This window comes from Maniola hyperantus, chromosome 4 (genome assembly GCF_902806685.2).
Source record: "Maniola hyperantus chromosome 4, iAphHyp1.2, whole genome shotgun sequence".
Lineage (NCBI taxonomy): Eukaryota > Metazoa > Arthropoda > Insecta > Lepidoptera > Nymphalidae > Maniola > Maniola hyperantus.
The window spans coordinates 7,828,946-7,844,229 of NC_048539.1; the positions used below are offsets into that span (position 1 = coordinate 7,828,946).

The window sequence follows — 15,284 nt, forward strand, 5'->3', positions numbered from 1 at the left end:
CCACTAGACAGAAGTTTCGAGCTGATGGTATATCTTTACCATCGATTTTTACTTAAATATACGTCAAATGGCGTCAAAATGACGTCATTTCGATGTCAATGAGACATGGTTCCGGCGCTATAGCAATTTGTGGGACTTATACCTGTGCTAGGGTGTATAACTGTATATCATATCAGTTCAGTTTGACTGTCACTTTTATACAGCTCTTGTTTGTTGTCAACTATGCAGTACAGAATTTAAAGGAAGTGATAGATGACCTAATTTCGGTATCTGGAATACTAGAACACCGAATACGTTCTGTAGGTACAATATTTTTTCATTTTCCTTTTTTGGCCTGAATAATTTTTTCTGTTTATGCTGTTTTCAGTTATTACAAATCTAAGCTTTTAGATGTCCTCCCAGGAGAAGTGGTGAGTGCTGCCGTGGTTTAAATTGACCCGTTTCAATTCTCCGCAAGGTTAATTTGGTCGTTGTGTCACAGGGGTGGAATTTCTTAGTGGATATTTACTCTTTTCAAAGAACACACCCTTCAAATGTCATGTCTCTAGGTCCTAAGGTTAAAGCTGTGCGTAGATTTATACTAAGTCAGTCAGTCAGTCAGGACTTTGAATTTTACATACTTATATACAGACTAGCTTATGCTCGCGACTTCGTCCGCGTGGACTACACAAATTTAAAACCCCTATTTCACCCCCTTAGGGGTTGAATTTTCGAAAATCCTTTCTTAGGATGCCTGCGTCATATTAGCTATCTGAATGCCAAATTTCAGCCCGATCCGTCCAGTAGTTTGAGCAGTACGTCGATAGATCAGTCAGTCAGTCAGTCAGTCAGTCACCTTTTCCTTTTATATATTTAGATTGTGTGAGCACAAAATAAATGATTTAAATTTTTAATGAATGTCACGTTTCATCCGCGATTTTCCTTATTGTTTTAAGTTGAACAATTAAATTTTATTCCAAAATAATTGCTTACGCTGACAATAAATGAACCTATCATCTACCTATCTACCTACCTATAAATCTACCTATACACACTAAGTATAGGTAGATTTAATAAGTATTTCATCTAAATAACTCGTACATTTGTAACTTCCTTCTGACGGAACATTCTTCTTCATTTGGACGGCGTATATTTTTTGTAAATATAATTTTTTTAGTGATAAGTTTTTCTGTATGTATATACTATGTATAGTTTTTTTTTTGTTGTATTGACCTGTAAATTTATACTTCCTTCTTAGCATTATTTATATGCCACTATATTACAGTTCACTCGATACCAATACATGTAATTGTAGAGGCTAGACAGAAGCAAGAATAATAATAACATTTGTAAAGGCATATCAATCTAATAAAATAAAAAAAGAAGTGTTTTTAATTGGCTCTATAAAAAGTTTGTAGGGTAGAGCTAAAGAGACAAGATCATATTTACAAAACTATTAATTAAACAATCATGTTGATTGACTATAAGCACCTTTCTAAATTTGGATGCAAGTGCTTAACAATCAAGTAGGTAGTTAGCAGTGAATTCAATCAAACGGGATGCATTCTCGTTCATGATTACAGTTCAATTTGGCCGAATATAGTAGTAGTAGTAGTAGTAGTAGTAGTAGTAGTAGTAGTAGTAGTAGTAGTAGTAGTAGTAGTAGACTTTGCAGGTAATTGAATCGAATCAGCTGCCACTGCCATCTCGCCTCTTTATTCAGTCAAGTTACTTTAGCAACTAAATTGAACTTTTCCGCGGCTAAATAACTTTTCGGTAACTATATCGGTCTGAATCGTGAGGGTCTGTAGGCGAAGAAGTGCTTGATAAAAGTCTTCGCTTGTATATGGCTACAGTAGATTACAAGTTATCTTTTTTAAAATTTCAACTTATGTAATACTAGCTTATTCCCGCGACTTTGTACGCATGGACGACACAAATTTCAAACCTCTATTTTATCTCATTATGGTTTGAATTTTCAAAAATCCTTTCTTAGCAGATGTCTACGTATTAATAGCTATCTGCATGCCAAATTTCAGCCCGATCCGTCCATTAGTTTAAGCTGTGCAGTGTGCGTTGATAGATCAGCCAGTCAGTCAGTATTTCCTTTTATACATGTAGATTTACTAGGTAGGTACTTTAAATGATAATAATTTAGCTGAAATTTCTATTTATTTAATTTACATCTTAGTAAATGTAAAGGGGTCCCAGGGTGCTGGAATTGCGACCTCTCATCGGAAAGCGCAACGTTGAAAGACCCCCAATTAGATAGACGGATGACATCAGACAAATCGCATGGAACCGCTGGATTCAGGCGGCGCAAGACCGTGGCGTGCAGAAGTCCCTACAAGAGACCTATGTCAACCTATGTTTCTAGCTTTTATCAAACCTCCTAGCAATTTCCCGCGGGCTCTTTGCACTGTTGTTCACACTATCACACTAATGCTGTTACGAGCATAATATATGAGTCACCTCGTTTCCAAAACGTTTACAAAGTTTTATTGTATGTAAATTGGATTTTTTAAAGGTTATGAAGCGGATCAAACTTGCTCACTGCTTGCTTACTTTAGACAAAGTTAGGGTATGAAATTGATTTGTTATTGAACTTAATATTGAAGTTCTTGAAAGTTATTTGTGTAAAAATTACGAATAAGCCATCCCCGGGATGTAAGCTACGCGTACCTTGTGCCCATCAGTATCGATTAAACCACCCAGACAGACAGACACATTTCGCACATAGTCGTATCACTGCTTTCGCTTTTATGCCCGCGACTTCGTCCGCGTGGATTTAGATTTTTTAAAAATCTCGTGGAAACTCTTTGATTTTCCGGTATCAAAATTAGCCTTACCAACACAGTTAGCTTATATCCTGGAGAATGACATTCTCCGGGATATAAGCTAACTCTGTACCAAATTTCATCAAAATCAGTTTAACTGTTGGGCCGTGAAAAGCTAGCAGACAGACCCTACATCAACAGACAGACTGACACACTTTCACATTTATAACAAGTATTAGTATGGATGGATTATAAAAGTGAAAGCACTAATATTATTAGTAGGTATGGATGAATGGAGGTAGGGATTTACATACCAATAATCCATTTATATCTAAAATCCTGCTAAAAGTGATAGGTACTGTAAAAACCCCTGCATTAAAACGGTCAAATAGGTTTTGACATGACCTACATGGTACTAAGCATACACAGGTATTGTGTTGTAAGGATAAGAAATTTGTATAATATTTAATACAAATATCTTATCTCCAAAGCATAATGTAAATCAGGACCTAGGTTAATTATATTAAATTTACTGCATTGCAAAATTTCACCGCGCGATTTTTTTCACAGAATTCTGCGAGAAAAATCCGCGGTGTGAATATTTTCAGTGCGGGCTTACCTTTAGGCTTCCACTAATTAATTTTCTAACCACGCAACATTGTCCATGGTACATGGTCAACTACATGTTATTGTAGGCGATTGTTTGCAGGTTATTATAGGTGAAACATGATTATCTATGAGAATAATGGTTTCCTGGGATGGTTAACAATATTACAGCAACTGAATGCCGTAGGTACGTGTCAGGAATAGTGGCATAACTAATATCTGTCATGGGCCAAAACACATAAGATACATTTACTATCGGCGCTTGTTTTAGCGATTTTTTCACTGCATCGCGTTTTGGCAATATTTAACGTTTCAACGTGGTAACAAAATATTTGTTAGAAATCCAAAGTATGTGTGCCCGATTTTGATGATCCAAACGAGTCTAAATTAACATAAATATCATTATAAATCTCCCACAAGATTCAAGAATACCCAAACCGTAGTTATATTTACCTTTTTTTGCTATCGTGATACTTGGGTCAAGTTTTATCGAGATAGTCAGCTTCTGATTAGACTTCTTCTTCTTGTTCCTAACCTTATCCCACGCTACGTGGGGTCGGCACAACATGTCTTCTTCTTCCACTCATTCCTGTCATTCGTCAACGTATTATCCACCTCTTTTTCACGCATATCCTCTTTCACGCAATCCATCCACATTTTCTTTGGTCGTCCTCTCCTCTTTTTTCCTTCCACATGCATACTTAACATTCTTATTGTATATTATATTTTGATCAAAATTAGAGCAGTGTCTAACATTTGACTCTATGATCGGGCTAGTAGGTAGGTACTTATTGCGTGACTCATATAATCATCATCATCATCATCATCATCATCATCATAATCATCATCATCAACCAATAGACGTCCACTGCTGGACATAGGTCTCTTGTAGGGACTTCCACACGCCACGGTCTTGCGCCGCCTGGATCCAGCTCGGCTCCCTGCGACTCGTCTGATATCGTCCGTCCACCTAGTGTAGGTTCTTCCAACGCTGCGTCTTCCGGTGCGAGGTCGCCATTCCAGCACCTTGGGACCCCAACGTCTATCGGTTGTACGAACTATGTGCCCTGCCCATTGCCACTTCAGCTTCGCAAGCCGTTGAGCTATGTCGTATGTTGACTCATATAATAAAAACAAATATTAATTATAATTGACAAAATATTAGTATTACAATAACGTTGTAGCATATTATGCTTACCTACAACTTAGTGATTCCAATTCACAATTCTTTGGTAAAGACACCTGTAATGTACTATCGAGGTATGATGAGGATGCGTTCCACAATAAAACGGATATTTTACTAAATATTTTATACATATCTTTCCTTACCACCCACACAGTTTTATACAAACGATGTACACTTGTAAATTTTATACGAAGCTTTTGTCAAGTTGCATCCAACGAGTTATTTTTTCTCATAAATCACTTTGTATTCAGTGTTCACGTCGCGTCGGCGAAACGTCGCGTTTTGTTATATTCTGCATGCAAATGTTGAGATTATATACTATTTAATTTCTATGAGTATTATATTATTATTTATCTAGCTATTACTATTTATCTATGTTCAGTAATCAAAAACTAAAATTACTTACTAAACTAAAAATCTTATTTTATTTATAAAAAAACTTCACAGGAGTTTTGATTCAATGGCGACTTTACGACTTAGAATATGGGTGTAAGAATACGACAAATTAAATAATACTACGATAATAATGCGATAAATTAAAATTTGACAAAATGTGAATTCAACGCAGATCAACTGGCAGGTCTATATGTGTAGACTGTAGTATGCCATAATCAGGCAATGCAATCATAACCAGAATCCCAACTTTCAGATTTTATCAAACTCCTCCTCGACATAACGACACTCTCGGAACACAAGGTGTTAGTAGGTTTTTAATGTGCCATTATTTTATTTAAATATATAAATCAAAACTATATTATATACATAGGAATATTCACAGTATAATGATGCTTGATTAATAATGCATCAGTCGCATAATTAACGCAATTTCAAAGAGGTACCAATCTCCCGATCAAAGGGAAATGTTAGGCATGACCCAATTCAGGCTTTTAGGACCTAGATCGCTGAAGCATGGCATAATTATTCCTTACTTTACTTGTCTAAATATATAAAAGGAAAAAGTGACTGACTGACTGATCTATCAACGCACAGCTCAAACTACTGGACGGATCGGGCTGAAATTTGGCATACAGATAGCTATTATGACGTAGGCATCCGCTAAGATTTTTTTTTGAAAATTCAACCCCTAAGGGGGTGAAATAGGGGTTAGAAGTTTGTGTAGTCCACGCGGACGAAGTCGCGAGCGTAAGCTAGTAAATTATATATTTAATTTTACAATTTAATCACCAACATTAATCTATAACAACATATTTTATAATGTAAGGATCAAGAAAGTGGCGATTACCTAATGGTAGACGTCGGCCTTCTTCTAGTGGGAGGTTTGGGGGTTCAATCTCGGCATGCACCTCTAACTTTTTGGAGTTATGTGCGTTTGAAGCAATTAAGTTGAACTTGTTTAACGGTTAAGGAAAACATCGTGAGAACAAAGCCTGCACGCCTAAGAGTTTTCCTAAAGGTGTTGAAGTCTGCCAATCAACACTTGGTGGACTATGGCCTAAATCCTTCCCATTCTGAGAGGAGACCTCTGTGCCTGACCTAGTGGGCCGTGGGTAGTTTTCTTTGTCCTTTTATTATTTTGGTCGTCGATTTTCTGGCTATCTTAAATAAGACAGAGACCGTACCATTAAAATTGTCCATTGGATTGTAAAATATAAATAAAATCATAATATAATTATTTACAAACAAAATGAAGGCTTTACAAAGAGGTAGTCCCTCACTAAGAGTTATCTAAATCAAATTATTGAAACACATTTAAGGCAAAGTAACGCAATAATTCAAGCACTAAGATTAAAGAGTTATTACTTAATACTTATTAAGGAAAGTTTGATTATGATAGGTGAACTTTCCACACAATTGTTCCCAAATTTTACCGATATAACCGCGAAATAAAGTATGAAATAGGTTAGTACGCGACAGGTCGAGATGGCAATCGGGGTGTGGACCCACCCGCATAGCACCCGCGCTAACCCGGTGCGGGATAGCGCGGGTGACGTGCGGGTATGCGGGGCATCCCCCCGCCTCATACCCCGATTGCCATCTTGACCTGTCGCGAACTTGTTTCAGGATTATTTTTCTTTCAAACTTTGCTTATAACTATTACCTAAATAATACAGGTAGAGATGTCCATCGGGGCGGGAACGCACACCCGTACATCCCCCGCGCTAACGGGTGCTGTGTGGGTTTGCGGGGCGCCTCCCCCCGCCTCATACATACCACGATAGCCATCTCGACCTGTCGCGTATTATACATATTATAATATAATCTACTAGCGACCCGCTCACTTCTGTTCCGTGGACCCGCTCCAGCTTCGCATGGGTGCAATGTAGATACTAATATGGTTTCATTGAGGTGTCATTGCCTCGGAAACTCTCAAATGAGAGGTTTTTTTTCCGACCTAATTCACATTATTTCAATTTCTCTAGGGATCTCTAATTTTTTGAGAATTAAACTATACCTATAAACCTTCCTCTTGAATCACTCTATCTATTGGTGAAAACCGCATTAAAATCCGTTGCGTAGTTTAAAAGATCTACGCGTTCATACATGCATACATACAGACACTATGAAGGCCCTATACCTATCAGACCACCCAGACTTGGGTTTTGGTACCCGCCCGGCACCCACGCAATTTAGTGTGTACAAGCAAGTTTTATCCATTACAGAGCCGATAAGATAAACAATTTACATCCAATTCAACTTCGTAATGTAAAGCTTATAGCCTAAATATGTATTATGGTATCCATGGTATCACTGTTAGTAACGCGTTAACAATACCAAAGATAATATATTAAACAAGTACAGATCGCTAACTCTCTATTTAAAATTGTAACTAGTTCAAGACTATTACTAGATGGCGTCACTTGGTTCATATGAAATATATTTTTTATGGATTTGACGAAATATCATATTTTACTTGTCTGGTTCATCAAATTTATTTATATTTAGTAACAAAATACAAAATTTTCACAACATCACCATCGGAAAAAGTTAATTCTTAATTTTAATTATTGACTCATTGAACTTTACGATATCTATAGCATTTTGCTTTGGATAGCTGAAGTAGTATTACAAAATTCCAGTAGATGGCGTAACAAAATGACTTGTTACTTGAAAATAAAATTATTATTTTGCCTTTGGATTGGTGACGGTTGAATTTGACGGTGTGTTACAATTTTCTGAGTGCTTTTATTTCTTTTCCCTATTTCTTTTGTGAATTGTTTCTGCTATATGGACTCCGAGATTCTGCTAACCCGATTACTTGTGCTTGCTCCTGGATTTTTGATGATGCCAAACTGCTGACCTACGCTTGATAGCGGACCCTTTGATGATTGCCTGTGATTTTGGATTTTGTTTATTATTTGAGTAAAATTTGAGTTGGCTCTAAATAAAATTGAGTTTCATCAGCTGTTCGATAGATGGCACTAAATAAATTCGATAACTCACATTTTAGCTTGCACAATAATGCCATCACACTATAAGGAGTTGACCTACAAGGTACCGGCGACTTAAAGGAGTTTTACGCAAGCTTTAAATGAATGTATGACGTTAGCGATCTTACTTGTATATATTATCTTTGACAATACGGAGAAAGGATCATAATATGCCCTTTCTCTGAGCCTAAAAACGGATACCATGAGTAGTAGAGTAAGAGACTAAGCACATAAATTATTATTATCTATAGAACTGATAGTTGATACAATAGCAACAATGTTTTCGTGATATCGGGTACTACCTATTGCTTCAGGATGCCTATCAAACTTTCTTATCACGCAATCACCCTATCAATACACGATTTGTAAGCGATTGTTCGCACACTGTGGGTAATATTACATTATCTATGGAGTAATGGTATTATGACATGGCACATTATAATTATTAGGTACTGAACAACGTATGTGCTTCTATTAAAGATCTTCATAAAAGAATAATACTCTCTATACTATGCTCTATATACAATGGAGATGTCTCTCAACAAGTTCAAAGTTTTCATAAAACGTAAACTTATTGAAAAATCCTATTACAATGTAAAGGATTATTTAAATGATAAGAAAGCTTGGCGAATGAGTTGATTAACGGCTTTGTGATAGCTCTAATAAGTTTAAGTGATCTTGTAAAGTGGTGATAGTAAAAATATTACCCGGCTGAGTTTTGGCTTGTTGTGGGCTCTTTTCAGACCTGGGTGCGTTTGGAACCCTCGTAGCTTTAGTTTTTAAGTTCGCGTAAAAATTATCACCACTATATCATTTTACAAATGCAACCACTGACTTTCGAAATGTGTAATTTTAAGTGTACCTATTTTAAATAAACCATTTGATTTGATTTGATTGATTAATGCAGTATGCAAGTGTCTCGGTGTTGTATGTCATGGGTCGCGACTCGCGGTCGCATACCTCAAGACTGAATGAAAATTACCCAGTGTGTAAATTACCTACGAGTGTGCCTGTATGTCTGTCTGTCTGCTAGCTTTTAGGGCCCATCCGTTGACTCAATTTTGAATAAATTTGGTATGAAAATAGATCTCATCCCGGAGACAAACGTAAGCTACTTTTTATCCCGGAAAATAGAATAGTTTTCACAGGATTTAATAAATCTAAATCCATGCGGACGAAGTTGCGGGCATCATATAGTAAATAAATAGTAATCTTTATAATATCTAAAAGGAAAAGCTGACTGACTGACTGATCTATCAACGCACAGCTCAAACGAATGGATGAATCGGGCAGAAATTTGGCATGCATTATGACCTATTACGACGTAGACATCCGCTAAGAAAGGATTTTTAAAAATTCAATTCCTACAGGGGGGATCTCCTTTCATAGGGATAGCCTTTCATAGTCCACCACGCTGGTCAAGTGCGGATTAGCAGACTTCACACACTTTTGAGATCATTATGGAGAACTCACAGGCATGCAGGTTTCCTCACGATGTTGTCTTTCACTGTTAAAGCAGGTGTTACTTAATTGATAAGAGTTAGTCTTCTTTTCTTTCATTAAAAAGACTAGAAACTGGAGCGAGTTAACCTGTAAGAGTTAAATTCAAAAGCAATACTTTATAGAAGCTTTAAAAAGAAAATACCAGCAATGTGTCTACGTGTTAGTACCTACTGTTTGTCGGCTAATCCCAGGGCTTAACGTGTTTTCAACCTTCTTATGTCAGTTGCCACCTTACCGAGTTGGAATAAGCAACATTTGATTTTATAGGTATTGAAACCTCTAGACTTACCTACTATTTACTTTAGTAAAACCTGAAAGCTACATAGGTACATCAAATTGATTTATTGCTATACTTTACTGCTCGTATAAAAAAATATATTCATATTTCATCGCATAAGTATAACTAATGTTCAGTAGATACACATAATTCGATATATATTATGTGCTAAGCTGTGTTAACATAAATTGGCAGTACAAATTTGCGTAATGTACACTATGTGCTAATTAGCAACACGTAAACACAAGGGATGACAATGACCACTCTTACAAGATATAAGTAAATACAAACAAAATTTGCATAAGATTCTGCACCAAGAGCAAAGTTTATCAAGAGCAACGTAACCTGAAGATGTGTGTTAAGTGTATAGTTTACAAAGACATACCTACCTACTCGTAGTAAATACTTTATAATCATTTCACTAAAGTAAATAAAATGAAATGTATTTTAACGTAGATACAACGGAACAACACAATAAAAATGTTGATTTAAAAAAATAGAGCTAAGTACAAAAATTAACCTAAAAGACGACGGATAAACAGAGATGATGCAACTATAGTTAGCCTCTACACGGGTGCTTTGAATGTGTGTGAAGTCAAGCGGGTTTTTATCCATTCATAGGTAGGTAAATAAGCACCAACAACATTATTAATAACCATACGTTCAAAGACTTCTTAAGTAATTAAGTACATTCTAAATATTACAACTTACTCTAAAAAGTTTATTGTCATTTTTATTTAATTGGAAACTCTCTCGTTTAGTTCATGTAAGAGACTTTAAAAAGTTTTCCAAAATTATTGTTCATCAAAGGTCTCTTTTTTCACTTTTCAGCATGTACTTAAGATGTAAACCCGTAATTAAATAACCTTATCAGAGACTAGAGTCAGAGACAAAAAAAAGAGTTTTCATTGGATTGTTCTTTTATGTAGTGGCACAATTGTCTTGTTTTTGCAGAACGACGGCGTTCTATTTGCCTGTTGAATACGACAGTTTAGTGGCCCTGGGAATTACGTCAGAAACAAGCCTTTTTAGGATTCCCTATAAAACAAGGAACCCTTAGGTACAGTCTCGTCCAGACCGACTGTCCATCTGTATGTCTGTATGTATGTCCCAACCATTTTAAAAATGATCTATAAAAACTGTAAAGTTGAAATTTAATACAGTTACCTATAGAAACTTATTGGATAGGTAGTTAGGTACACAGAGGTATATTAAAATTTTGAAAAATAGAATCAGATTGTGTCCAGTGTCCTGAATACACCATGAATATGAAAAGCGAGAGCCGAAAAAATTTTTTAGGTTTACCTCCTCGAGTCGTATTTTTTAATATTATTATATTATATACCATTTTTAAACAGTTTTTTTAAACTGCTGGTTACGAATTAATGACATTATCATCAGTAGGTACTTATATCGCCAATCAGAATGGCATTAGCAACTAGCATGACTACGGAACCCTATTAAGCCAGTTTCAACAAGCACTTTGGCTAGTTATTCTTTTTATGAACCACACTTTAATCCGAGCAAAATATTTCTTATTTCACGTTTACCCAATTGTTTACCCACAAAGCTTTTAAATGATAAATTGCTGCGTATATTTCACGTTATTGCTTATTTTTGTTTATTTGCTTTTTTAGAGTTCCGTACCTCAAAAGGAAAAAAGGAACCCTTATAGAATCACTACGTTGTCTTTCTGTCTGTCTGTCAAATAAAATTAAAATGTGTTCATGAAAAAATAATTAGTATTTTCAACTTTCAAAGTAAGATTAATATACCAGGAGTGGTATCGTAGTAAAAGGTTTTACTTGCACATTCTAAAACAGATTTTATTTATTTTTATGCATAATATTTTTTGATTTATCGTGAAAAATGTCGAAAAAATACGACTGTAGTAAGTCTGACTGGCCGTTTTTTTTACTAATTTTGACCGTTACAAAAATACGTTACTACTTTTGTACCTAGTACCAAAGTACCTTCACAAGAAGGTACCTACTTATTGGTACTAGGTACAAAAGTAGTACGTACCAGGGCAGGGCCTTTTTATTATGTTATTGATTTTATTTTAACATTGATGTTGAACCCTGTAGTTTTGAATCTATTATAGCTCTCTAGAATAGTAATTCTATCCAAAAAACAAGCTAGTTATATATTCAGAGGCCATGTTAATGTAAATTTCTGTAAAACATGTAATTTGGATGTAAATTAAGTCAAATTATCATAATTTTCTTTTTGGTAATCGACGCGCGTTTATTGGAAAATAATCTTAATTTCACTAACGGTCGTCGTCGCCGAGATCGGTAAAAGAGAGGTACCCATATCTTGATTTCGAACACGTGCACTTCAAAAGCAAAAGTACTTACGAGAAAAACCATTGAGAAAAACACAGGAAAACACGACAGCCCTTCCAAACAACAAACTTAAAAATTCACATTATTTTGATAACGGAGCTGCCATATTGAATTTTTGACAAAAAGTTATAACCAGTGTCACATGGTATGATAATAAGGATTCTAACGACACCTCAAACATCCAAAGCTGTTCAAGCATGAAGTTATGGTGGAATGGAGAAACTCACAAACATGAACCTTGAAAACATTATAGTCCTTTTTTCTGGCAGTCGTGTAAAAACTGCTCCATTTTACTTAATCTAGAAAAAGCTTTAGTTCGAGTAAAAACACAACTCAATGTATGAAAATCCGTTGCGGAATTAATTCCACAGTGCGGGCGCTTCTATGTATAGTTCACAGATTTTGCGGGGGAAAAAACGTACGGAAAACCGTGGTGCGCGCGGTAAAATAGGGGGGGAAAAGTTTGTAAAGGAAAGTTTTAATTATTGTTATTTTAACTTGAAATTCGGAGCGTAAGTAAAAAAGGATTATAAAATAAAAAAAGTAAGACTGATTGAGTAGGTAAGTGCGAGGCCTTTTGCAGCGGGAAAACTTCTGATCTCAAGAGTAACCAGAAATTTAACGCGGACGAAGTCGCGGGCAACTACTAGTTATTTTATATAAATAATATTACATTATTCATTATTTATAAATTATAATACATGATCGGCTATATTTTCTTAAATGGGATTTTTATAACATTTTACAAACCCTAAATTCCATGTAAAATATTATTTAATGGACAATTCAATAATTTAGGTACCTTTACCTATTTAATTTGGGTTTAATGAATAATACGCAGGTGCTAAACGATCAAGTAATTAATACTCAATTAATCACTCCGTTTTAATTTATTCCATAACTCCTAACGAGTTATGTTCAACCGACACTTTGAATTTGCTTTAAAATAACTCTTAGGTTAAAATAATATCTAAGTAACATTATTTAAGTTATAATAGATGATGTGATTTATACGAACCTTACAATGGAGCCTACTGGATATTTCTATGATTTATCGTTCAATGCTAAAAACTATACCTACCTATATAAGGTTTTACATACCTACCGTAGATATTTAAATATTTATGTAGATGTTTAAATATTTATGTTTTTCAAAGGACTTTTCTTTTTACCTAAATTATACTTTAAAAAATAATTTAACTTATAATCATTATACTAAGGAAGCCTTATTTTAGCTACGAGAAAGGTTTTAGATTACTTCGCTTTTGACTATCAGAATTTCGACGTGTAGGTAGATAATAGTGAAACTGTTTCTATAAATTTTCTTAACAGATTTTCGTTTAATTTATAGAAAGCAGCCTACGAGGGAGCACTCTTGCCTAGAAGATGCCTATTCACTCCTGACTTGAAAGTATTATATATTACTAAACTATGTTAAAAGTGGAGGGGAGAACTGATGCTGGAAGAGCGTTTCATATTATCCTAATGGTTTGAATTATTAGAAACTAGGTGAAGCCCACGACTTCGTCCGCGTGAGTTTCCATTTTTCAAATTCCCGTGGGAACTCTTTGATTTTCCGGGATAAAAATTAGCCTATGTCCTTCCCCGGGATGCAAGCTATCTCTGTACCAAATTTCGTCAAAATTGGTTAAACTAGCTAGCGGAAAAGCTAGCAGATAGACAGACAGACCGACGGACAGACAGACAGACAGACAGACAGACACACTTTAGCATTTATAATATTAGTATGGACGAGGAGACGAATCGCTTCGTACATGTCCGTGAAATTTCGACTAGGTATACGTACAGGTGCAGCCATTGACGGTGCCTTTTTTTGTTTTTTTTTTTTATTCAGATACAAGTTAGCCCTTGACTGCAATCTCACCTGATGGTAAGTGATCATGCAGTCTAAGATGATAACGGGCTAACCTGGAAGAGGTATGGCAGTTTTTATTAAACCCATTCCCCTTTGGTTTCTAGACGGCATCGTACCGGAACGCTAAATCGCTTGGCGGCGCGGCTTTGCCGGTAGGGTGGTAACTAGCCACGGCTGAAGCCTCCCACCAGACCAGACCAGAAATTTAGAAATTATAAAATTCCAAACCCCTGCCAGGAATCGAACCCGGGACCTCCCACTAATAAGACCACAGCGCTCACCACTGCGCCAGGGAGGTCGTCGCCTTGCGGTACGATAGTAGAAAGGTGAACGAGGAACCAGATAAAAACGTTTGGGCACACTCTCCAAAATAATATATCCTGTAAAATACAGATAGACGGAAAACTTTGCGTTGATGTCTAAACTTTCAAAAGGAAGTCTATAATAATAATAATAATAACCCCACCAGATGGCTTGGCTCCGACAGGGTCCACCAGGGCCCAATCTTCGGCGCCCGCCGCTGGTGGAGTGCGACGCATGAGATGGACGTCTCTCATGAACGAGAATGTCATGCGTGCGTACTACAGGGCGACAGGGGGGGAAACCGGACGGACTGGCTACCGAGCGGCAATGTACCGCGAGTTCCTGCTGCTCGAGCCGAATTTAACTGTCACGGAACAAAACCTGGCAGACCGGGCTCGGTATATTCAGCGTTCTAACATCTTTAACACTACCGAGCTCGAACGGTTGCGACGTGAAGCTGTGTTTTTGGTGGACATCACCATTCCGTATGACGAGAACCTCGTGAGAGCTGAGACGGAGAAAAAGCGCAAGTATCTCGATCTGGCTCACGAGGTTTCCGACATGTGGCATGTGGAATCCACTGAAATCATCCCAATCGTCATATCTGCGAATGGGTTGATCCCAGTCAGCCTCGCTCACCATCTGAGGCGACTGGGGTTCCGTGGCAGTTCGCTCGCAGCCAGGATGCAAAAAGCGGTCTTGCTGGACTCGGCTAGGATAGTCCGCCGATTTCTTCACCTGTCGCCCTGACCCCCCGGCCGTTTGGTCTCCCCTGCCGGGGTGTAATCCTCCGCCCGGTACAAATATGTATGTATGTAATGTTTATGTAGGTTTATTTATTTTTATGTATGTAAGTATATTATAACTCGTTTGGCTTTTATATGTATCTATTTTGTACACGGGCGTGAGAGCAAATAATATATAATAATAATAATAATAATAGTAATAATAATAATAATAATAATAATAATAGGTATCTACGTAGTACTTACTATATTTAAATTCCAAATGGAAGCTATAAACTACGTTGTTACTTTAAA

General features: G+C 36.5%; 1 protein-coding gene across 3 annotated transcripts in view; it reads right to left on the bottom strand.

The window, feature by feature from the left end:
• Positions 1-15,284, bottom strand: part of Dh44 (diuretic hormone 44) — an 83,948-nt gene that overhangs the window by 32,879 nt on the left and 35,785 nt on the right. The window lies entirely within an intron of this gene.